Raw genomic sequence first — 26341 nt, 5'->3', positions numbered from 1 at the left:
TATAAATGATGCATCGTCGGTGGCGTTTGCGCCGTATATGACGTAGAGCCTGAAGGATTGCGTACAGTTCTGCCGAATAAATAGAAAATATGTCGGGAAGTTTGAAAGATGTCTCCTCACAGCAGATGTAGGCACAATCGACATGCCCAGGGCTCTTAGAGCCGTCGGTTTGTTGGGCTTTAACAACAACTCCTGGAATGTTTACTTTGGTTCCCTAGCATCATGTTTATCCCCATACAATGGTTTGTTACTTCTCTTATGCTCCCAGTACATGGAGGGAACCCTAGGCAGTGCCGATTATTTTGCTAATATTGTAAATATATACAAATTATATCAAAAGAAAGATACCAAATAGAATTTATTACTAATTGGTCTTTTGGGAGACTTTTTTGGTTTGAATGGAACTTTCTCAAGGACACTTGGTGGCCCTGCTTTGAATTTGAATGATTCCACATTTGCTACCTGTAAGACAGATATAATCATTTATAATAGCAATTAACAAAAAATGACATCATCAAATCAAAACTTTCCGCAGTCACCAGAATACTACTTCTGAACACATTTCAGTGTATACAACAATACTATATATACTATCTCAAGGCTTAAGAATAACCTGTCATTTCATCTGCAGAAGACATCATTGAAGGAGAGTATATTAAATGCCTGATAGAGAATATTCCTATTTATTTATTTATACAATATTGTCGGCCCTAGGCCTATACAAGAGAATGTGGTTGAATGAGACATAGATATTGTTTGATATTGTGCAAAAAACAAGTGATAGCGGGGGAGTTGACAATAGAACTGGGGAGTTTGTTCCATTCACCAATGGTAGGAGGAAAGAAGCTGTATTCAAAACAGTCAGTGGAACCATAAATTGGTTTTACTCTAAGGGAATGGTTGAGTCTTTTGGAGATGTAAGAGTTTAGCTAGAATACCAGAAGTATCAAAGTTAAGATGACCATGATAGATCTTATATAACAGGGTTAGTCGAGAAATAAGTCAAAGTAGCAGGGGGGAGGAGATTAAGTTTGTTTTCTAGTTTGAACACAAAGGACAAAAGATGACCATTGTGGATAAAATCGGTGGATTTATTTTGGATTGATTGAAGTTTATCTATATTAGTGAAGGTGTGGGGGTAGCAGATTTCAGCACCGTAGGAAAGTATGGGAGAGATGTAAGTTTGATAGCAGAGCAGTCTGATATCCCCAGGGGAATGTTTGAGGTTGCAGTGGAGGAAGAAAAGTTTATATGTATTGAGACATTTCGTAGGACGTAATCAACATGCTTGTTCCAACATAGGTCAGCTGAGATCATGACACAGAGGTATTTAATTTCAGAAATTTGAGATATGGTTAAATTATAGAGTGAGTAGAAGTATTCAAGAGGAAGTAATTTATGAGTAACTCTCACGAAAACTGTTTTCGAAATATTGATAGGCATCTGCAATAGTGAATACCAGTCAAAGATAGAAACCAGAATATTTTGGAGAAGTTCTTGAGACTGTTGGTGAATGATGCGGAAAACAACGCAGTCATCTGCACAGAATCTAGTGATGCAGTTGAGGGATTCAGGAGGTCATTAATGTAAATCAATAATAACGGGGAGAGGACCAATGCCTGAGGGGAATCAGACTTTACGGAGGCTGATGGGGAGTTATGATCTTTTTCTTGAACAATTTCAAGGTCAGAATTTAATAGAGTTTCAGTTAGAGGAATAGAATTATTGTAGATAAGTAGGACCCCACCCTAGAGTTCGTCTTTTCGGAAAGCATTGTAATCAGGTGGTAGAATTTCAGAATTATTAATCATATTACATAACCATGATTCTGTAACTTCAAGAAAGTGGGAATTATGGATAAGCAGGAATGATTTGAGAAATTTTACTTTAATTTTTAAGTTACAAATGATAATAGAGTTCCCATTTTAAAGATTTTATTTTTTAATCTGGAAGTTAGGTGGACGTTGTGATTGCTCGAGGAAGATGGCCTAAAGGGGAGACCGCAGAGATTTGGGAGGAGGCAGGCAAAGGAAGGAAGGCAAAGAAGAAGTTAGCATGAGAGGGGGCAATGGGGATAATGTTGTTAATACTAGGGTCCCAAACATAGTCAGTGTTATTTATAAGTGCATGATGTAATGAAAGGATTTGGGTTCGATTCCCTGCAAAGGCTGTTGAATTTTCTCTCTTTTCAAAAATTCATCTTCACAACAGTCACTTGTTAAAACCTTTGTATGGATAGCAAAGAGTGATGTCACCCTTTCATAAGTCGACATCTGGTGACAGCATCAGCAGTTGTGAGCTGAGTCAGGTCAAGCCGCCCATGTACGGTCCCTTTCAGTACACACAAGCTACAAGGAAAGATTGAGAGAATCGTTGCTTTTGTAGTCTAGTGATCTAGGGTGTTCACCCAGAAAGTGGAAGGATGTGGGTTCGATTCCCTGCAAAGGTAGTTGAATTTTCTCTTTCCAAAAATTCATCTTCACAACAGCCAGATGTTAAAACATTCGTATAAAATGTTAATATCTAGATAGTTGTAGCAGCATTGGATAATATTGAATTCGAGAATTGCAGTGGTTTCAAAATCAAGTTCCTCTTGGATATTACGAAAATTAGGTTGTGGTGGCGAGAACAGTCCTCTAAATAAATAATTATAGAGGTGAGGGAAGTTTGGAGGTAATTTAAATTAGAGGAAAGAACAGAGACTCTACTCTGGAGTTCCTTGACTGGAAAAACCTCTCCTCAACTGCACTCAGACATTTGGATAATCCAATTACTGTATATACTCGTGTATAACCCAAGTTTTTTTTGTGGAGAAATTCATTCCCCAAGTGGGGGGGGGGGGTCGGCTTATACTCTGGCCAGTTTTTGATGAAAAAATATCGAACCCGCAATCAGTAGTAATTTTTGTAGCAGTGTTCGAGAAACCAGCATTATTGGTGTGGGATATGTTCAAACCTCACAGAACAGATAATGTCAAAGCCAAGGCAAAGAAATTGAAAACATCATTGGTTGGTGGTGGCTAACGTTGATTGTACGCCTTTAGGCCTGTTAATGTGAGCATCAACAAGCCTCTTAAAGACTATTTGAGGAATTTGTGGATCGAATGTGAGTTCTGATGATAAAGGAACTGCAAATAGTGGTGCAGTGAGAAACCTGACATTGTCTTAGTGTGCCAATGGGTACATGAGGCATGGAATTCTGTTTCCACTAAAATTATCGTCCGATCCTTCAAAAAGTGTTGCATCAGCAATGCGAAGAACGGAACTGACGATATCCTTTTTGAAAGAGGCAATGGTGATGACAGCCCAGATGAAGATAAAAACAAAGATACCGCACCCCCCTATGATGATCTGATGGATTACCATGAGCTTGGAGACTTAGAAGAAACGAATTTAAAAAGTTTGAATCATTTTCTATTGTAAATTTCTGTAAGCTATTAATTTCACATGAAAATATAAGATTTTTTTTCTCTGAAATGCCCAGATTTTTTGGGGTAGGCTTATACACTGGTTTTAAATTTATTGTGGATTTGGTGGTCCTGAAGTGGTGGGGTGGGGGGGGGGGTCGGCTTATACACGAGTATATACGGTAATTGGAGGCTAAAGGAGTCCTGTTTTGTGGTAAGGAAAGTTAGTTGCAGGGTACGTCAATTTAAATCACTTGATTTGTTTTTTACATCATTGATTTAAATCACAAAATTTAAATTTTGTATTTCCTTTACATAAATTCAATCATATTGAAGTAAATGTAACCTGGTATGGTTTGCATGTTACTGATATGCGATAAAGTTTGCGATTAAAAGAAGTATAGGGATCTTTGGGGTAAATATAGACTTGAACATAATCCATAGATACAGAGCAGAAAGGACGCTGCTCTATTTCTAGATTTTGTGCATGGAAAACATTGCAGAAAAATATAGGGAGCTAAACTGCACTATATTCAATGCATTTCAATGTGGCACTAGGGTTCCCATGATTAAATAACAGGAATAATTTTTTGTATAAAGCTTTGCCCTAAATGCTGATTCAAAATAATAGTAGATGTTGTACAAACATAGATATCATTGGGCTTTTGACTTTACTTTTCATATTAAAATTTTGAGTTCTCTTTTTTTTTTAACCAAAACTCATTAAATCTATGAAAGAATGACAATGTGTAAACTATTAAGCAACATCATGCTTGTCAGAAACACTTCCACCAATTTTGCAACAAAACAATCTTGTCAATATAGAACTTGTTTTATTTAGTTGATGCTGAATTGTCCTTTGGTTGTATATTGAGTGAATTGAGATGTCTGCACAAGATTTGTGTTATACTGAGTTGCCACCACTCATTCACTTTAATGGGGGTGGAGGGTTCATGAAAAAAAACACTTTTTTTCTACAAAAAAAATGTTAATCCATGAAGTTAATTTGGGCTCAATGACCTTTAATGTTATATTATGATTATTTCAGTACTTATTATTTCATTATTTTATTGGTTCAGTACTTTTTGTGAAATTAGACACAATGTGTAAATTCCCTTAATTATGCACATTGGTGTATAATTGATATCATTTATATATATAAATGAAAAATTAAAACAAAGATGAACATAAAAAGGGAGTTAAAAGAACAATGAGGAGGTCTTTCTCAAGGGGGGAACCCCTCCCCACACACACACACTGTCCCAAAAGCAAAAAAAAGTTTCTGATGATGGTAAGCCAAAGATGGGTATATTTTACCATTCATTCCCCTGACATTTTTTGCCAAACAAGCTTTTTGGAAGTCCGAAAAAATGAAAATAGCAAAATTGAAAAATACAAAAAATTGAAAACACATAAAATACATCAGCCACACAAAAATTAATTTTTAGACACTACCTCATGAAATTTGTTTCATTCAAAGTTACAAGAATAATAAATTAAAAACTCTTTGAAATTAATCTTTTATAGATGGAAGTATGGAAGTTGGGATTAATCGAGAAGCTATCCATACTTTTTTTTTAAATTAAAACAAACAAACAGCAAATTACAATATACAAAATATATAATAACATGAAATAATAACACAGATTTTTGGTGTTTGTATTTTTTGCTTGTAGTTCATTTGTAGTTTAATTATTAATTCATTAAATTTCAGTGATTAGTATAAAAAAAGCAGTTGGGTGATATGAAAATATGCATTCTTAATGATTAACAAGATTTGTTTTTATTAATAAGCAGTCAGTTATTTTTAATTTAAAAAATCTAATTTAAATAAAAAAAATCAGATTTTTTGATTTAAAAAAAAAGATTTTTTCATACCCTTGTTAGTTGGTTGAGAATAGGTAATGGGTGTCTTGAATAGTGTGGAGGATGGATGAATCAGACAAATTTATTTGATGGGTTAGCAGTTGCAGAGGAAATATTGGATCTATTATGACCGGGTGGTAGAAAGTGGTTAACTGTGGGGACCAGGGTTTGATTCAGTATCTCCAGGTAATAAAAGTATACTGATCAGATGGGAGGACTGGATGGGCAGGCAAGAAGAGGTGCTGAATGACACAAACAAAGGGAATGGAATTGATTAAATCAGGCATCTGTGAAATCTCTTTAAAAATTAAGCAAGATTTGACATTCTCAAAAAATCGTCAACAAATAAGGCAAATACCAGAAAGTACTATAAAATTCCAAATGCATTTCAACACGCTATGGGTGTCGTCTTCAAAGGATAACATATATATATACATTGAAAACTCACGCATGGAAAAAGTTTACCAGCTGGCAAGGCACTATAGCAAATAAAAATTAATAGTAGCATTAAAGCTTCAAATTTTGTACGCCTATGTATAACTACAAGATTATAGGATAGGCTACTGGGACAAACATTGGCAAGTTATTTCAAATTGAAGCAGTTCAGAGGGGTTTCAATCAGAGCTTGACACATATTGAAAAAAGAAAGTTAGGCACCCTCCAAATTTTTAAGGAGACAAAAATTATATTTTAGAACAAAATAATTTTTACAGGAAACAGTCCTAAATAATGTTTTTGGACTTTCCGGGAGTTAATGGCCCATCCCTTTGTTAAAAACTGCCAGAATCAGAATACTACTTAGACTCTGATTCAGTGAACACATACAAAAAATTTTAGGCACCAATGCCAATTTTCTAGTTGCCATGGAGATCTGATACCTAGGATTTGTTAAGCCCTGAATTTAATGGTGGGCTGGATTATAACCTACCAATATAGTAGGGTTTAACAAATACCAAGCTCCAGGACACAGATGCAATTATTGGTTCGTACCCCATCGTAGCCACAGTGGTGGTTGGCTGAAGTTGGTTTTCTGTGGTTCCCAACTTTGAGACACAAATGCGAGCGATCTCCCCATTAAAAAGTCTCACCACAGAGAGCAACAGGCTTACAATGATAAATTATTCAATAATTAAACTTCACTCATAGTTAGAAAAGCTGGTGGCAGATAGCAGCACTACACATAACAAGCATTAAACAGAAACAAACTTCACGTCAGGTTTCACTACACATACACGTACGCTCCAACATGTAACAATTCGTTAGAGGTTATGCAAAGGGATATGGACGAGGTGCATGTGTGGTTTAGTAGTAGTATAGACTCAATTATAAAATCAGTATTGACACCTAAAATTTTTTATATGCAATTGCTAAATTGAAGTTTATAAGTTGCACAAAACTTTCTGATTTTATGACAATGCATCTCCAAAAAAGTCTGAAAAACATTAGTTTTGACCATTTTTCATAAGCCATGAGTATGTATGCTATATCTATGTATTTATGGGCTCCTAAGAAATTGTGCTGGTGCCTAAATTTTTAATTTTTTGGATTTATCCAGCTGTGCGATATTAATTTCGGAATTGGTGTGTTTGTTAATATGAAAAAAAGGTCAAGTTCTGGAAAGTATAACAAAACATTATTTTGGAATATTTTGACAAGCAAAAGAGTTGCTTGGTTTGGAAAACATTTGGCTGAAGCCTAAATTGTTTTCTCTCAACTTTTCTATACCTAGAGATAGAGCTACTCATTATTATTCTTTTTCTTTTTTTTAAATTATGAACAAAGCCAGCAAAGAGAAAATTGACTGGAAAAAATGATTTTAGTGTTATCTCACAAACAGAAATTAATGTTTCATTCAATCCTCTGTCAAGTCGCCCAACCATTATTGGTAGCATCCACGTTGTTGTTCTGTTCATCAACACCGTCGTCATGTATGCTATCTGGAAAGTAAAAAAAAAAATTATTACATGTTAGACAATTCGACAGAAAATTTTGAAGACATTCAATTGATACGTTGCACATTATTACAATACTACAACCACATGAAGCACCTTCCCAGCATTTAGCTGGAAAAGTGTTGTGAACCCACTGTTATGTCAAGACTTGACAAATCAAAAAACCATTTTGATGCCAACTTAATTTGTTGGGGCAAGCATTGTTTTTGACAGCTATAGTATAATCTTTTTTTTTCTAACAACTTACTTTAGCAATTTTTTTTCTAGCCAGTAGGCGCTTTTCTTTCTGGTTGGCAATGGTTGCAATTTTTTTTTGCTGCACATTATTTCCTTCAGCTTTTAGGTTGCCATTTTTTTACGGTTGATTATAGTCTGAAAGTGAAGCCACCCATAGAGGTCACTAACAATAATAGGCTTTTGTATAGAACACTGCATTTGAATCAACTGAGTCTGTTAGCATTTTGGGGAGCTTATTTTTTAGTATTAATTACTTATATTTAGTATGTTAAATTCAGTTTTTCCTTGTTAGAATATCTTGTTTCAAATTTGTTTTCTTTCAGGTTGTACATTCATATTTCCACTTATATTAATTTTTTGCATGCTGGCTGTTTGTTTTTTTATACTTTCAATCCCGCAAAATCTTTTTTTCACCCATGGACTGTTTTTGACCAAACACAAAGAGCTTTTTTGCCTTGACTGTTGCATTATTTAAACAAGAGTCCTGGTTTTTAATACTTTCAATCCCGTGTCTAGTCTATGATCCTCTATTTTTATCTTGGAAATTTTTTTGTTTTGGCAAGAAAGATGTCTAAAAATATGACTCCATTTCACTCTTGGCAATTTTCATCATGCTTTTCTGTTTTCTCACCAAAGAAAAAATAACCAAAAGGGGGATTACAGTATAGCTTTTTCTTTTTATCAGGGTACGACAATTTAAATCATGATTAACATCACGATTTAAATCACTTGATTTTTTAAAAATAATCATTTTTAAAAAATGATTGATTTAACTCAAAAAATTTAAATTTTGTTTTTCCCTGTATATAACTTTAATGATATTGAAGTAAAAAGTAACCTGGTACAGAGAGGGTTGGCAGGTTTTTGACACATGGCAGTTTTTGATGGTTTAAACTGTCACATCAAAAACCCACCGTCATAACTTCAAATATTGCTTTTCGATATAAAAATTTTCATTGAAAATGCACACATTAATTGCATGTAATGTTTAAAGTGACTATGTTATACAGAGAATAAATATTTAATAGATTGTAAAATAATTTTCTACTCTGCACAGAATTATTTTGGACAATATATAAGTTTTTTTCTCTTATAAAATATACAATTTGAATAAAGCATAACATAAACACTGAAGGGAAAACTATGGAATGATTTGACATTCTTTGATTCACGATGATTCTTGACCTTCTGAAATTTCTTCAACTGCTTATATATGAGCATTTGCTATCAAAACAGCCAGCACCTCCTCACTCAAAACTTCAACTCTGACCTAACTTCTCGCCTTGATCTTTCCTCCACATTTAACTGGGCCTTCTCTTCTGTTTTTTCCTTCCATTCCACTTCCCCCCCCCCCAATATTTCTTTTCTGATTCATTTCACAACTCTAGTCCCATCTCTAAAGCTGGTCTCCCGGAAATCTTCTAAAAAAACTAAACCCCCTCCCCTCTACTGGCCCCGATGGGATCCCAAATCATATCCTCAAATTCTGCACAGATGAAATTTGTAACTATCTCCTTGTTATTTTCAACGTCTCACTGAACACATCTAACCTTCCCTCTGATTGGAAAATTAATAAGATAATTCCCATCCATAAAACAGATTCACTGTCCCACCCTCTTAACTTTAGACCTATCGCAATCACCTCCTCTTGTTGCAAGCTCTTTGAACACATAATTGCCAAAGAAATCTGTACCCCACCAACCGTCTTTTTCATCACACATAACTTTTACATCCTCTTGTATAGGCCTCTGCCAACCAATATTGAATAAATGAATAAAATATAAACCATCTACACTGTGTATGGTACTCTTTTTACAACAGCTAAGTGTTTAAAAAAGTTTATTGCATCATATAGCCTATTTAATGTTGATTTTTGTTAGTATTAAATTATCTAGATAATCACTGATACTTAAAACAATATTCTTATTGTGCATAACATTAAAATATATCTAGCGATCAAAATACTAAATTGAATGACTAAAATGCCATTTAATTTGGCAATGCTAGCTTGTACATGATGCTTAAGAAACTCCTATTACTTATCCTTTGTCAAACTTAGTCATTCTTACTTTTGTACTATGATATGGTATTTACTAGCATTTATAATGCAATGGTTTTCCAATTGATGCTGTATTCAAACGTGCAAAACAAATGCTTTGGGTATCAAGTCCTGTCAGCTCTGCTTTGGTTGAAAATACTCTTCAAAACTCAGTGAATTTATACAGAGCCAAGAAATTTTTAGGTGAAAATAAATGAGTTTAATTAGTGTATTAATAGATGCTGCGTGATAATTTTTATATGGAATAAAATTTTGGGGAAAACAGAAAATTTAAATTATCAAAATAGATGTTTTCTCAGTAATTATCATTCCGAACATAAAGCCCTTTAATCTACATAAAAGTGTTTTGTTATTTAACATATCTATCAGGTTAAGAAAAACTAGTTGACAACATTGGCAATAAATTTTTGACTGTTTTAATACTGATTTAGTTTCTGAAGTCAAAAATCTAAGTCTGATGCCCTATCATACATATTTTGAATAAGCAACTCTATTCATAAAAATTGTTTTTTCGGGTTCGAAGACCATCGTCCGTTTGAGTTAGTTCTCAACGTTTCCCCAACACCAGTGGTTGGCATCATCAAGAGAATAGATAAACTGGATTCTATGGCTGGCAGCGTATTGAAAACAGTTGTTATGCTGGTAGAACCTGATTGGCCGAGAGATGTGGAGTTATCTGATTGGCTGTTGTCGTCATTCTGTTGCTGGATCTTGAAGGGGAAGGTTCTTGTTCTTCTGAGAGCTGGTGTCCAGGATCTGCTCAATTTCAAAGTTTCTTCTCTTCTATTATAGCTGTTTTTGTGCTTGTATATTTCAATAGTCTCTCTGTAGATTCATGGGAAGAAGTGGTCAACATTAGCTATTACCTGTGTTTTGCTGAACTGTACACTGGTCGTAAAGCGCATGCTCTGCCACCGCCGACTTTTCTGTTTGGCCCATTCTGCAGCATCGTTCGTGCTCTTTTATTCTCGTGGCCACAGATCTTTTTGTGGTTCCAATATATACCTGACCACAGGTGCACGGTATTCGGTAGATCCCCGGTGTTGATAGAGGGTTACAGTGGTCTTTTGCTGATCGCAGCATTTCACATATTTTTCTGGTTGGTTTGAAAATGGTCTTTATATAATGTTTTCTCATGACCTTGCTGATTCTTGCCGTCACTCCGGGGATAAAAGGCAGCACAGCTTTTCCAATTGATTGTGTCTCCTCATTTTCCGTTGGTGATTCCTTCATGGAGAGTAAGGCTTTTTTGATGTCGTCTTTTGTGTACCCATTAGAGCGGAAAACTGATTTTAAGTGCTCAATCTCTTTACCTAGATCTTTTCCTTCACATAGTCTTCTTGCCCTCTCGATCAAGGTTTTCAGTATGCCTCGTTTTTGGTGAGGATGATGATTGGAGAGCTTACGAACATATCTGTTGGTGTGTTCCCATTAGAACGGAAAACTGATTTTAAGTGCTCAAGCACATAAACATGCATAGTTTATAAGCTCTCCAATGCTGCAGAATGGGCCAAACAGAAAAGTCGGCGGTGGCAGAGCATGCGCTTTACGACAACCACAGTGTACAGTTCAGCAAAACACAGGTAATAGCTAATGTTGACCACTTCTTCCCATGAATCTACAGAGAGACTATTGAAATATACAAGCACAAAAACAGCTATAATAGAAGAGAAGAAACTTTGAAATTCAGCAGATCCTGGACACCAGCTCTCAGAAGAACAAGAACATTCCCCTTCAAGATCCAGCAACAGAATAACTCCACATCTCTCGGCAATCAGGTTCTACCAGCATAACAACTGTTTTCAATACGCTGCCACCCATAGAATCAACTGACCAATCGCAAAACAATAGTGTAGTTCAAGCCACTTATGTACATAAATACAACCTGAGACTCCGGAAAATTTGACTTTGATCCAGTTTATCTATTCTCCTGATGATGCCAACCACTGGTGTTGGGGAAACGTTGAGAACTAACTCAAATGGACGACGGTCTTCGAACCCGAAAAAACAATTTTTATCAAATGATGGCCGCGAAAACCTTATCAACTATTTACAACTATTCAGCTTAGCAAATTTAACACAGGTAATGAGCAGCTTAGATTAATAAACCATAAAATTATATTTTATATGTTCCAGACTCTTGAGTTACACGACCCAACCCACAATAAATTTTCCATCATGTTATATACCTATTGTGTTCAAAACATTATCAAAAAACATTCATTTAGGTTTTTGAGGATATTCGATAGTTTTCGACAGTTTAAACCAGTTTTTGATGCTTGTCTTGTCCAAAACCCAACCCTGACCTGGTATGATATGCATGTTACTGATATGTAACATGCATATGTAAAAGTGAATGATTAAAAGAAATAGCCTATAGAAGATCGTTGGGGGTAAATATAGACTTGAACTTAATCCCTAGATACAGTGTAGAAAACTGCACTATTTCTAGATTTTGTGCATGGAAAAAAATTGCAGAAAAATATAGGGAGTTGAATTCAGCTCTTAGCTAAACTGCACCAAGTACTTTCAGTGCATTACGATGTGGCACAAGGGTTCCCCTGATTAAAAAACAGAGAAATTATTTTTTGCATAAAGCCTTGAATTCTATGCCCTAATCGCTGATTCAAAATAATAATAGATGTACCAACATAAATATCATTGAGCTTTCAACTTCTCGAAACATCATCACTGCATGATGAATATTCTTCCTCGTAATCTTCATCTCCACAAATAAGCAGTCTTTCAATGAATCTTGTATTGACAAGAAGAGAGGACATTTCTATATATGCAAGCTATCCATACTTAAAATAAGACAACCATAAATATATATTATGGGCATTGTATGATATTTTATCATGTTTATATAATTTTTTTAATAGTTTTTTAATTGAATTTTTAATTGGGTTGATGTATTTTAGAAATATGACATCCATATTTGTTATGGGTATCTTTTTCTCAGCCACCTCGTTGGGTATTTTGCCTGTTGTGACCCTGTATTTATATGCTTCTTTTAAACTGAGCACAACTCGGGTCTATTTCCATGGACAATTTATTACCTTGTGAGTTGTGCCGGAAGCAGGGTTGGTAAAAAAACCATTTTTTTTTGGTTTAAATAACATTAACAGAAAAAATAATAAAATTCATGAAAAATCATTGACTTCTAATAATTAATTAAAATTAATTGTTTTTTAATGTAATTAACACTATTTCCATATGAATTAATCTGCAAATATTTCTTACATTTTAACAAAAATCCACTTTTGCAATTTAGTTATTTTCTTGCTTAACTCTATGAATTACTTTGTGTTTGAAAATTTTTAAGGTTATTATTAACCATATAATATAAAGGTTTTTTCTCCAGTTACTTTCAGTATGCTTAATTAGGAATCTTTTTTGCACAAGCTGCTATAAAAATTAGGTGAATATAATGTAGGCCTATTTAATGAAGCATAAATAATGCAGATTAATTAGAGATGATTTATGATATATACGGGGCGATTATAACTAAAGTTCTGATTTTAAAACACTTTAAAAAAAGAACCATCGTCAGAATGACTTAAAAATGTACATGAATATTCCTGAAGCAATGGAATTTTAAATGGCAAAGGGGGAAAAAAATATTTTAAAATGTAAAATTAACGACACTGTACTCATCCAACACATGGGAAACTTGCTCGCAGAATGGAAATGATAGCCAGTCAGGGCAAAATGATAACTTAATTAGCATTACCTGATTTCATAATTCATGGAAACATTACAAAAATGAAGTAATTGAACAAATAAAACTACAACTTACTTAAGAAATGTTAAATATGTTGTCCACTGTGTTCAGGCTATAAGATGAAAGCACAAAAATGCTTGTTCAACAACAGATCAGAGTATGCCATGTTCATGATGTGGATGTGCTTGCAATTCACCAGAGTTTGCAATTCGACCACTGTTCATAACATTTTGAGGTACCCCTCCATCCTCCCCCACAGCCAGAAGTTGCAAGGGTTAAGGTCAGGTGAACTGACGGCCAGGTGTCATGTCATGCTGTTATTGTCAAAATGGTTCTTCAGCAGCTGCTTTGCTGGTATTGCAATGTGCAACTTGATAAAAGTTGTACTATCCATACACTGATGTTGTTGAAGTGCTGAAATGATGTGGTTATACAAAATGGTATTATCCTGCTGGCCAAGTACAGCATGATCTACTTGCACATTTTGCAATTTTTTCTTTTGCCAAAGAAAATTTTTGTTGCTTCAGGAGTATCCATGCAAATTTTCCAAGTCATTCTGACCAGCAGGGCCGTCTTAAAAGCATCATGGGCCCCGGGCCAAGTGATCTTTCTGAGACCCTACCAGGCAAATTCTCGGAAATTTCAACTAGATCTCATTTTTGTGAGGCCCCTTTTCTCTTGAGGTGCCCGGACAGGCCCATTCCCTAAGACGGCACTGCTGATCAGTAGTTCTTATTGTATAGTTTTGGAACCAAAACTTCAAATTATAATCACCCCGTATATAGCTGACTATTTTTCGTAAATCTGTTACTTTTATACAGTAGAACCTTGATTAACTGAGCTTAATGGTGAAAGTATAAAAAAAAAATATTTAATATCAAGACTGGGTGATATAAAGTTTGAGATGTGCGCCTTCTTATGGGAAAGAAAATGAAAATGTCTGTGGGGTAATGTAGCTACTAGTACACTGGTCTTTGTCCTTTAGAGACAGCTGGTGTCTTGTACCACCTGTGTGCCCCTAGCATGATGGTGTCACTACTGCTTCTTTGTGAAGGAAAAAAACAAAACCATGTGAGATAATGCACCACTACATTTAGATGTGTAATGCAATACTTATTCATGAATTTGCTAAAGATAGAGCATCAGAATGTAGCCAAAAGTTAGAAAATGTGGTGAGAATGAGAAATTTTGGCTTCTGTATATCACTTTAAATAACTAAGATACTTTATATGAAAAAAATATATACATTCAGGCCACTTTTGTGAGACTTTTTGGAAAAAACTACTTATATCATTTAAAGATATACCATCAGAATGTCCCCAAGAATATTAAAATGTGGTAGGAATGAAAAATTTTGGCTAATAATGAACCAATATATTTTCAAAGAAATAAATTATATTTAGGCCACTTTTATTTGATTTTTGAAAAAACCACTAGGTTTAAACCAAACAACCCTGACCGGAAGTGTAAGTGTGTGTACCTAACAGTCTGAGTGTGTATCTGTGTTTGATTTTTCAGTGCTGCCATCTATATTTCAGAAGCGAGGTGAGTGATGCGTAATGACTGAATACTTGCACTGTTTGTAAGCCTGTTGGTCTGTGCAGCAAGACATTTTTAATAGGGAGATTGGCTTGCATTTGCACCTCGAAGTTGGGAATCACAGAAAACCAACTTCTGCCGACCACCACTGTGGCGATGGTTGGGCTTGAACCCAGTTCCCCATGATGCAAGTCCGTCACTATGACCACTTGACCACCACAACGGCTGTATTTGTATCATGCTTGTCTGAAACACATCCACCAATTGTGCAGCAAGACTATCTTGCCAATATAGAACTTGTTTTATTTAGTTGATGCTGAATGGCCCTTTGGTTGCGTATAGAGTGAATTGAGATGTCTGCACCATATGTATGATACTAAGTTGCCACTGCTCATTCACTTTAATGTTGGGGGCCTCATGAATAAAAGAACTTTTTTCTATAAAAAAAAAGTTAATCTATGAAGTTAATCTGTGATCAAAATGACCTTTCATGTTACATAAACACAGATTTTTGGTGTTTGTATTTTTTTCTTGTAGTTCGTTTATAGTTTATTCATTAATGCTTAATTAACTTTGAGTAAATAGGAGAGAAAAGCAGTTAAAAGATATGAAAATACGCATTCTTAATGGTTAAAAAGATTTATTTTAATTAATAAGCAGTCAGTTAATTTTAATTAAAAAAATCATATTTTTTTTAATTAAAATTTTTTATACAATTTTATTATAAAGAGTATACCCTACTCTCTATAATGTGTGGTACATTATATAGATCCCTAATGAAGGAAAGTCTTCTGGCCGAGGAACTGTGAATGCGGTCAGTTGAAAGAAATATACAGAGAACTGATGAAAGAGACTTAGATTGATAACATAAATCAAAGACCTGATGATTATAATAAAAAAAATCATATGATATTGGTCTGCTCTGTACTTTGCAAAAGTGATACCATTATCCAGCGGCAGATTAAAGTCGGTCGAGGCCCTGGGTACAAATGAAAATATTGGGCTCCCTAAATTAGAAAAAAGTGTGAAGTTTGGGTCTTTCGGGGTCATTTAGAAGTCAGGGCGCCCGCTGTTAAATCAGCCTCTGCCATTATCTGCAATTCTAATGAGTGATGTCACCTTTAATTCATGATACCAATGCTTGCATAGCCAAAAATAGAACAGTTGGAACAGCTATTCGGTGAGCATGCCATTGCTTATCCAGGTACCACCAGAGATCGGTTTTGTTGCCCGTGGGATTTTTAAATTTTACTAACCTATATTCATTCTAGTCTTTCTGGATCAAACTCCTCAAATTTGTCACCCATGGACTTCCCTTAGCGACTTTTTTAAAACCAAGGCTGATGTAATGGCATGGGTTTTGCCCTATTTGTTCAAGACCTTTCTTATCCAAATGACACTATTTGAAATGAATCATTGCTGTTACCTCTCTGGCTTTCTAACCCTTCTCTAGTGCTCTTTTCTTCCAAATGACATCCCATTTCCTTGGCCATTTGAATGACAAAACTATTGCTGCTTTTTTTTCTTGCCACTTACCTTCTGTGTGTATGGTATACTTATACAGCCAGTATGTGGATTGGATATCATTCTATCAGGTTGTACCTAATATTTATTACTTTTTTGCATACCCTTATCAGTTTATTCTTGGAATTCCTTATTATTTAAAAGAGTCCCGGTTTCATTTTTTTATACAGTAGGAAGAACCAATGTTGTTTATTTGAAAGAGTGGATAGCGACTTAGTTACCTTATGTTATTTTGATGCTCAGTCTAGATAGTGATATTTTTATTACTATTATGCATATTGGTTTTCAGTATTTTTATGTTTTACACGCTGGCTTCAGTGTCGATAGCGATTTTTCATCAAGGCCGCCATACGTGTTTGGCACCAAAAATTGCCAAGTAGTGATCAATATTGATGCTGTTCCCCGCTAGCTGGCTCTGGACTACAGCCTGCTTAGTTTCCCTGCAACAATATTTCTGGAGACCACAGAACATTACTAGAATTGCATTCTTTTATTTTTATTTTTTATTTTATTTATAAAACAAAGCTACAGGTTTAAACCCAATTACAGCTTGCAGTAAAAATAAAAATTTGCACAGAATAGAAAAAGCGACATGATAAAGTACACAAAAGACAAATAAAAAGTAACAAAGAATTACGCAAAATACAAAAATTATATACAAAGATATATACAACGCAATCACAGCAAAAATCTTCTTAAGTCGGTAACAGACGAATGAAAAATATCCAGATGTTGAGGAAGCGCATTATAAAATTCAGAAAATCTATTTATAGCACAGAAATTACCAATATTAGTATTATATGATTTGATGGCAAATAAACAATTGGATCTTGTATTGTGACACTTAATATTGAAACAGATTTCATTAAGAATTGGTATACAATCAATTTGGTTAGTCAACAGTTTCTTGAAAAAAATAACGAGCAAGTACTCTCTGCGTTTTTGTAAGCTATTGACATTGAAACTGTTTCGTAGATGAGTGGCAGATAGAATATTGTTATAAGGACCATATTTTTTGAAATATAAATACCTTAGAAAATTGTTTTGAATAATTTCAAGACTCATAATATGGCAAGCGTGAAATGGGTTCCAGATAATTGAAGCATATTCAAGTTTAGATCTTATAAGCGCATTAAAAAGGGATATTAACGTATTACTATCCTTGAAATCTCTCGACATTCTTTTAAGCAAACCAAGTTTTTTATATGACACAGAGCAAAGATTTTTAATGTGATCAGCAAAGTTAAAATTGGTACTATAAATAACTCCCAAATCGGTCGCAGAGGTTCTTCTAAGCAATTGGCTATTATTAATGTTATACGTAAAAAAGATTGGATTCTTTTTGTGAGTGAATGAAAGAACAAAACATTTATCAATATTGAGATTAAGTCTATTAAGTAAACACCATTCGTGAAGTAAAGACAGCTCATTTTGAAGGCTATAACATACATCAATACAATCAATACTTTTAAAAATCTTCAAATCATCAGCAAAGAGTAGACAATTTTTGAAAAGTGCGGATAGATCATTGATAAAAATGATAAATAACAACGGGCCTAGCACAGATCCCTGAGGGACACCAGAACTAGCAACAAAACCTTGGCTTACACAGCACTAGCTTATGGAGATACTTATTTCCATATTATTTATGGTGTTATCATAAATTTTAGACAAATTCAATGTTCTTGGCCCATAGAATGATAGGCATAATGCTAGTTACTAGATTACTATCACTAATTCTAAAGGTACATTTTACCGAGATATACAAAGCGAAACATTTAATGAATACCATGTGCTGTAATAAATGTATAAAAATTTATTCCATCATTTTTTTTTCCTGAGAAATTCCTTATAAACAAGTAACATTTTTCAACAATGCCAATGTAATATGTACAACAAATATGATTAGCATACATATAACAAAAAAAACTAACCAAAATAAGAAGAGTTCACTGGAGGAATTGAAACTCATGTATTGTAGACAGTTTATAGAAGAATAATTAATTTCTTCAAAAAATTGACACTTCAGTTTAGAGCCCCGATTAACCCTCAACTGGTACGGTGGGGTCATTTTGACCCCAAGCATTGCTCAACATGCCACTCCCTTGAGAAAGAAATGCATCCCTGGTGCATCCTGTTATCAGTACCTTTCGAGCAGATTGTTTATACAGTCTTGACAAATTTATGAGGGGTTCTATATTTTTCTTTCTGTTATTTCATTTGTCAAAGTTTCCGTGGTGAGGTGGGGTCATAACATTTTTTGTCTAATGGTCATAGTGTTGAGATCAAAATTTCATCTCGGACGAACACCAGTTTTCTCGATAGCGGTTTGAAATTAATGGTGAAACATATACCCGAGGTGAGCACGAGGATAGTGTTTTTAGTGAATTAATTGTATGTAAGATCTGTGTGATCAATATTTCATGGCGTTGTTTGTGCAAGTACTATGTTTTCAACTTAGAATAAGACTAATTTTGGTGCTTGTGAAAATGTAATAAGCATTACTTTAATTTGCAAATTTTATTTTCTGAGCATATTTTAATCATATCTGTTCATTTCTTAATCATAAAAATTGCGTTCAAAAATCTAATATGTAATTTAAAAAAATTTCAAAAGTCATGTCTCCTTCCATTTTTTTTCGAATGTGTGGCTTAATAAAAGAAAATTTTTGGAAAATTTAGTGAACTAATTGAGGGATGAATGAAGGCATGTAAAAAAAACCCAGACTCTTTGTTGATTTTTAAAATGCATTAATCATTGAGCTTATATTACTGGAGGGAGTACGACGTCAGCGGTCTCTGCCTTGGCAGTGCTGAGAACGGTGTACCCCAACATCTCCGTCGGAAGATTACATGACTCGGTGAAAACAAACACGATCCCCCATTATTTTCTTATGGCATAAATACGAGTTTAAAATAATAAATGAAAACATATTTTCAGCATCGATGAGATAATTCCAAAATTCATGTCATATATATAGCCATCGGTGGCTCATCGTCCATGAGCTATTAGCTGATCGGTTCACTGTCCATTGCACGGTTCCGTTCGGCGCATATCAGGGTTGGCAGGTTTTTGACGCATGTCAGTTTTTGACGGTTTAAGCTGCGGTTTAAACTGTCACGTCAAAAACCTCAAATACTGCTTTTCAATATATAAATTCCCATTGAAAATACGCACATTGATTGCATGTAATGCTTAAAGTGACTATGCTGCAATACATAATGTGTGATTTTAAAATATTCTTCCCCATCCCCCCACATAATTATTTTGGACAATTATATACATGTATATATACTTGTAAAATATAGAATTTGAGTAGAGCATAGCATAAAACTACGGAAGGATATGTAATGTACTCAAGATAGTTTCAACCTTCTAAAATTTCTTCAACTGTTTATTTACACTCATTGCCATAAAAATTTGAGCACCAAGAAATAATTGCGGGATCGAAACGAAAGTTGGCCTGAAGGTACATGTCGGGCAGATATGCAAATGATTAGAAATGCAGCGTGATTGCGCATTGCGTAATGCCACTAGAGGGCATTGAACTTCCTTCCCCTTGGAGTATAAAACAGGTAAGCAGAGCTTGCTGGAGTGTATTTAATCGTTTGCAAAGGAAATGCTGAAGTAGACATGCCATTACGCCGCCGTCGAAGACCATATGAGCAGTTGTCAGAGTTCAATAGGGGAAGAATCATCGGGATGATGGAAGCTGGGTGGTCAGCTCGGCGAGTAGCTCGTCAACTAGGCCGTTCTGATTTTACTGTGAGGAGGTGTTGGAACCTCCAGAAGAGACGTCATTTACATGGCGACCAGGTTCAGGACGCCCTCGACAGACCAGTCGTCGAGATGACCGTCACATCATCCGAAACGCACGCGTAGAGCCAACTGCCTCATTGGCCGCTATCCAGACACAGGCAGCAGCTTCACTACGGGCCCCTGTGTCTTCCCGAACCATCGCAAGGTGCCTGGCTGAAGGACATCTGGTATCGCGGCGCCCATTACATGTGCTGCCAATGACACCCATCCACCAACGCCTCCGTTTGGAGTGGTGTCGAGCACGACGGGATTGGACTGCAACGGAATGGAACCAGGTCGTCTTCAGCGACGAATCGAGATTCAACTTGAGCAGTGATGACAATCGTGTTCGTGTGTGGAGGCCTCGTGGTGAACGCTTCAATCCTGCCTTCGCTTTACAGCGACACACTGCTCCCACAGCTGGTGTCATGGTATGGGGTGTCATTGCTTACGATACACGGTCACCCCTAATATTGATCCATGGCACAATGACAGCCCAGCGGTACGTCCATAACATCCTTCAGCCACATGTGTTGCCACTCATGGCAGGGCTCCCAGGAGCCATTTTTCAACAAGACAATGCTAGGCCACACACAGCAAGGATGTCACAAGACTGCCTCCGCCACATTACCACCCTTCCCTGGCCTGCTCTATCCCCAGATTTGTCACCAATCGAGCACATCTGGGATCATTTGGGAAGGCAAGTTGGACACCCTACGAGGTTGGTAGAACTAGAGGCGCATTTACAGCAACTGTGGAACGAGATGGCTCTGGACATCATACGGAACTTGTATGCCTCAATGCACGCTCGTACCGCATCGTGCATTCACGCTAGAGGGGGGTCCAACAGAGTATTAAAACTTCTGTTCATCTGTACTTTTTTCTGCAATAAATGATCCTTTTTCTTGGATTTTCTAATCACTTACTTATATCAACATAGTACTTACATGTGTAAAATTTAGTTTCATTTCGACGACTTCTTCTGGGTGCGAAAATTTTTATGGCAATGAGTGTATATATGAATATATATATATTTGCATATCAACATCTGCTCTACTTTTTTTTTTTACAACAGATACATGTTTAAAAAGATCTTTCATGCTTGCTATGTATAATGTTGATTTCTGTTATTATATTATCTAGACAATCCCAGATATTTAAAACAATATTATTATTGTACATAACATTAGAATATATATATCCAGCAATTAAAATACTAAATTATCCTAAAATAATTTTTCCCCTGAAAAATTAATTCGTTCATTATTAGTCAATATTTTTCACTGTTACCACAGTTTCTATTCTTGGGTTACATTTGGTGGTATATTTTTAAATGATAAGTATTTTTTTTCCCCTTCAAAAAGACCTTATAAAAGTAGCCTGAATATACATATTTTTTATATAAAGTATCTTAGTTACTTAAGTTACATTACAATATCAAAATTGCTAATTCTTACCACATTTTCTAACCTTGGGCTATGCATTCTGACGTTCTATTTTTAGAAAATTCATGAATGGGGATTGCATCACAGATGTAAATGTAGTGGTATATTATCTCACAGGGTTTTGTTTTTCTTTTTCCTTCACGAAGAAGCAGCAACAGTAGTGACTGCATTATCATGCTAGGGGCAGATGGTCTTATAATCCAATAAAGACACCAGCTGCCCTTAGAGGACAAAGACCAGTGTACTAGAGAAAAGTCCAACTTTGCTATTTATTGTTTGAATTGTAAAGTAGTGAGGATTAATATGGAAACCAATTTCAGAAATTTCATTTGATATTTTTTTATGTTTAGTGAAACCAATTTCTAAGAAATCATAAATATTTAGTCTATTATTAGTTTAGAATATAATGAATTGTGGTGGAAGGCCACAGCATATAGCCTGGCAAAATTTTGATAAAGTAGAGAAAAATGGAAAGATCATAGCTGCCAACTTTTGAAAATGAAAATTCGGGAGATTTTCGCGCGAACCCGTATTTTATGCTAAAACCACTCCCTAATAAATACAATAGGGATTTTTCCAAATAAAATAGGGATTTTCCAAGCATAAAAGTTAAAGCGTAGGGAATAAAATCCCTACTTAAAAACTAGTCAAATTAAAATAGGGATTTTACTCACATGGAAGTTAAACCCTTGGAAATAAAATTCCTACGCAAAAAACAAGTGAAATTGGAGGCCAAAACTTCAGTGATGTAAAAATAAATATTGTGTTCAATCAGAAACGCTGTGAACAAACATTCTGCGCGAATGACCCCAAAATCATCGGAAGATGAAGGAAAACACCGTCAATTTTTGAAGAACACTGACTTTTTGTGACACTTGCTTGATGGTTTTTTTTTTCATTTCACATGAGTGATTATGTCAGTCTTCCCATGACCGATGTTTATGTCCGTAACACAACTTGTACAAAAAGGAAAAGTCGCCCTCTTCTGGAAGTATCTTTAAAATTGATTAAATATGTTTTTGCTTATCAGTATTCATGCTTTGTTATATTGCACGTACGTAACTTCAACAAAAGAAATTTTGACCATATACGCGTCACTAGAATCTTCAATTATTATCCAGGACTATTAGCTGCTAAGAAATTTCCCTGCAGGATGACAAACAACTTTCTTGTTACCATCAGAGGGTTTGTAAAACTTCATTAAAAAGGGAATTTCCCCATTTACGACGTGTGACATCATTTCGAAAAAAAAAAGGGCTTCATGCCCCACAAGAAATTTCTTAAGGATTGTTTTCATAAGCGGGGATTTTTTTTTAATGAAGTAGGGAATGTGTAGGGACAATTAGGGATTTTTGTGATTTTCGTAAAAATTCGGGAGATTTAAGAACTTTTCGGGAGGTCGAGCAATGAAGCTAAAATTCGGGAGATTCCCGAAAAATTCGGGAGACTTGGCAGCTATGAAAGATATATGCAAAATGCATTAATTGTGGAGTTATGCGATGTAATCGTGTGGACAGGATGAAGAGCCATATAGCTCAGTGTATTGGAAGGGGCAATGATGTTGAACAAATACCTGATGTACAAAAAGCAACTACATCAACATCTACAGAGTCCATTGCTTCACAGCCTATTATTTTGTTGGAATCAACAGAACCTGAAATTTTCACTCAAAAAAAGAAGCAAAAAATTGATGACTTCATTGTGAAATCAAATTCTGCTACAACTAAAAAAATTGATTTAAAAGTGGCAAAGTTTTTTTATGCCAATAATATCCCATTCAGTGTTGTTGAACATTCAAGTTTCAAAGATCTAGTTTCTGCTTTGCGACCTGGTTATAATACCCCAAGTAGAAAAGCTTTGGCTCAGTCATTGCTTGATGAAGTTACAAGAGAGGTTGAGAAAACTGCAAAAGACAATCTCAGTGGAAAAGCTGTAACTTTAATTGAAGATGGATGGAGCAATATTCATAACGATCCAGTCATAGCTACATGTATACATTCTGAAGGTAAATCCTATTTTCTTGAATCTGTTGAGTGGTTGCTATTATGAAAAATGCAGATTATCACAAGCAAATAATTGACAATTCCATACGTTTGGCCCACGATAAATATTCTTGTGAAGTAAAGGCAGTTGTAACTGATAATGCGAAAGTAATGAAGAAAGCCAGGCAACTTTTGCTTAATGAGATTGACCAAAATTTAATAGAATATGGGTGCTCTTCTCATTGGCTCAACTTACTCAGACAAGATCTAACACCTGAAGCTGTGCTCAAACAGGTGGTTAAAATACAAAAATAGTTTAGAAACCATCATTTGCCTTCGGGATGGCTTAATGAACATATGGGGTCAATAAAACCCCAATTACCTGGTGATACTCGATGGAAGAGTACACTTACTTGCCTTGAAACATTTTTACACAATAAGCCATTTTTTCAGAAAATAGTAGAAGATCACGAAAATGACATTAACAAAGGAATTGTTATTTTAATCAACAATTATAATTTATACAAACAGTGTAAAGATCTTTTATTCCAACTCAAGCCAATAAGTGTTGCATTGGATATTCGTCAAACAGATACAGCTACAATAGCTGACTCATGCCGTGTTTGGCTAAGCATTCTCAAAGAAAGTGCTCTTCAGCCTCACATTGAAAAGATACAAAACAGGATGAACCAGATTCTGAGACCATTTCATTATTTGGCATATAATTTGCACCCAAAATATAAAGGTGAAGGACTGACTGATGTGCGAAGTGATTTGGCTCGCACATGGGCAACAGAGAAAATTAACGGTTGTCTGCCATTGCTAATTTCATATGAAGCGGAAGAAACTCCTTTTCCACCTTCTTATTTCAGTGCAGCAGGAAGAATGACAAACCCTGTGATTTGGTGGAAAGGACTTTCTAAATGTAATGCTTTTTCAGCTGAGCCTGCATCTGAACTCATAAAACTAGCAATGCTTTTGCTGTCCAGTCCCGCCAGCTCAGCCTCCATTGAACGAGTATTTTCTAACTTTGGATTTGTCCATTCAAAACTTAGAAATCGTTTAGGTGTAGAAAAATGCGCAAAATTAGTTACATGTTATCGGATGCTACGTGGTAAAAATGAACCATACTATTAATTATATATCTATTCTAGACATTTTGTACCTCAAATTCAAAATCGCAAATTATAATTAATATTTTGTTTCAATTTTAATAAATTAGTGTTTGAAAATGAAACATTGTAATATCAAAGTGCCTCATCATTAAGTTACATACCTATTCTATTCGAAACATCCCAAAGCATTCATTTAGGTTTTTGGACGGTTTAAACCAGTTTTTGACACTTGTCACGTCAAAAACTCAACCTTGGCACATATACGCTCTAGCGAAGGAAAATCTCTATCCCCTCTGTAGCTTAGTGGTCAGAGCACTCGTCCGGCAATCGAGGGAACTGGGTTCGACTCCCGGTAGAGGCACAGATGATGTTTTTCCTTCCTTAAAAAAAAAAAAAAAATTAACATCTAAAATAATAAATATCTTCACAACATCCAGTCTTCTGTATATCTTGAATTCCAAAATTAATGAAAGAGATCATTCCAAAATTAATGAGAGAGATAATTTCAACATTAATGAAAGATAATTTCAGCATTAAATGAAAGATAATTCCAAAATTAATAAAAGTGATAATTCCAGCATTAACCAAAGATATTTTTAGCATTAATGAAAGAGATAGTTTCAGCATTGATAAAAATTTATAATTTCAAAATTAATGAAAGCGATAATTCCAGAGTTAATGAAAGAAAATTTTTTTTTAATGAAACAGATAATTTCAATTCCAAAATAATTGGAAGTGATAATTTCAGCATTAATGAAAGAAATAATTCCAGATTAATGAAAGAAATAATTCCAGATTAATGAAAGAAATAATTCCAGATTAATGAAAGAAATAATTCCAGATTAATGAAAGAAATAATTCCAGATTAATGAAAGAAATAATTCCAGATTAATGAAAGAAATAATTCCAGATTAATGAAAGAAAAATTCTAGTTTAAATGAAACAGATAATTTCAATTCAAAAATAAAATGAAAGCGATAATTCCAGCATTTGAAAGATAATTCCGGAATTAATGAAAGAGAATTTCAGCATTAATGAAAGAAATTATTCCAGCATTAATGAAATAAACAATTTAATTTTTTTTATCTTTAGTTCTCCATCCTTTCTTTAATCTTTAAAACGCAATATTTAGAGACCGAACTGTACATTTCTATGGCGAAGTTGCCAGGCACGAAGTCACATGGTTTCCTTGCATTTGACATTTCTGCCGTCGCGGCGGCTCTCCCTTTAGTAATATAAGCTCGATGGCATTAATACTTGCTGGGGTCAAAATGACCTTACGACGCCAATTACGCACAGAATTTTCAGAAGGGTTATATACCGCCAGTGAATTGTCAATCATATGAGAAACACGAATTTTTTTTTTTGAAATTGATGAAAACAACAAACATCAACACAAACTCAAAAGTTCTTTCTCACCATCCACCTATCACACACGCCGTAGTTTTTATCAACTTTAGGCTTTAAAACGGTTAAATCTGGAAAAAAACGGTCTGACGCTTTGAAAACTAACTACTCATCAATCAACGTTTCATATTTATGATGAGTACTTGAACAAATAAAACAAGAATTTTGATTGCTTGATGATTTCAAATATATGATATGATTTCCCTTATAGCTTATATCCCCTTCTCCATTTGAAAAAAAAAAATTTTAGATATTAGGATGTATAAATTATAAGATTTTATGAATGA

General features: G+C 34.9%; 1 long non-coding RNA gene across 2 annotated transcripts; it reads right to left on the bottom strand.

The window, feature by feature from the left end:
* LOC149071064 (uncharacterized) lies at positions 1-26074 on the bottom strand. Of its 2 annotated transcripts, XR_016194699.1 has the most exons (4): positions 25794-26074; positions 24809-25027; positions 7104-7209; positions 1-462 (listed from the first exon to the last, which is right to left on the bottom strand). It is a non-coding gene; the product is annotated as an uncharacterized LOC149071064 (long non-coding RNA). The 2 variants fall into 2 exon arrangements; XR_016194698.1 differs by lacking the exon at positions 1-462 and having other exon boundaries at positions 5204-7209.
* Between the last annotated feature and the right edge of the window lie 267 nt (positions 26075-26341).

This window comes from Pholcus phalangioides, unplaced genomic scaffold (genome assembly GCF_987345545.1).
Source record: "Pholcus phalangioides strain wild (caught in Gottingen) unplaced genomic scaffold, Ppha-v1.0 ptg000019l_1, whole genome shotgun sequence".
Lineage (NCBI taxonomy): Eukaryota > Metazoa > Arthropoda > Arachnida > Araneae > Pholcidae > Pholcus > Pholcus phalangioides.
The sequence above is the reverse complement of the archived record's forward strand: the minus strand, read 5'-3'. Positions and strand labels throughout refer to the sequence as shown.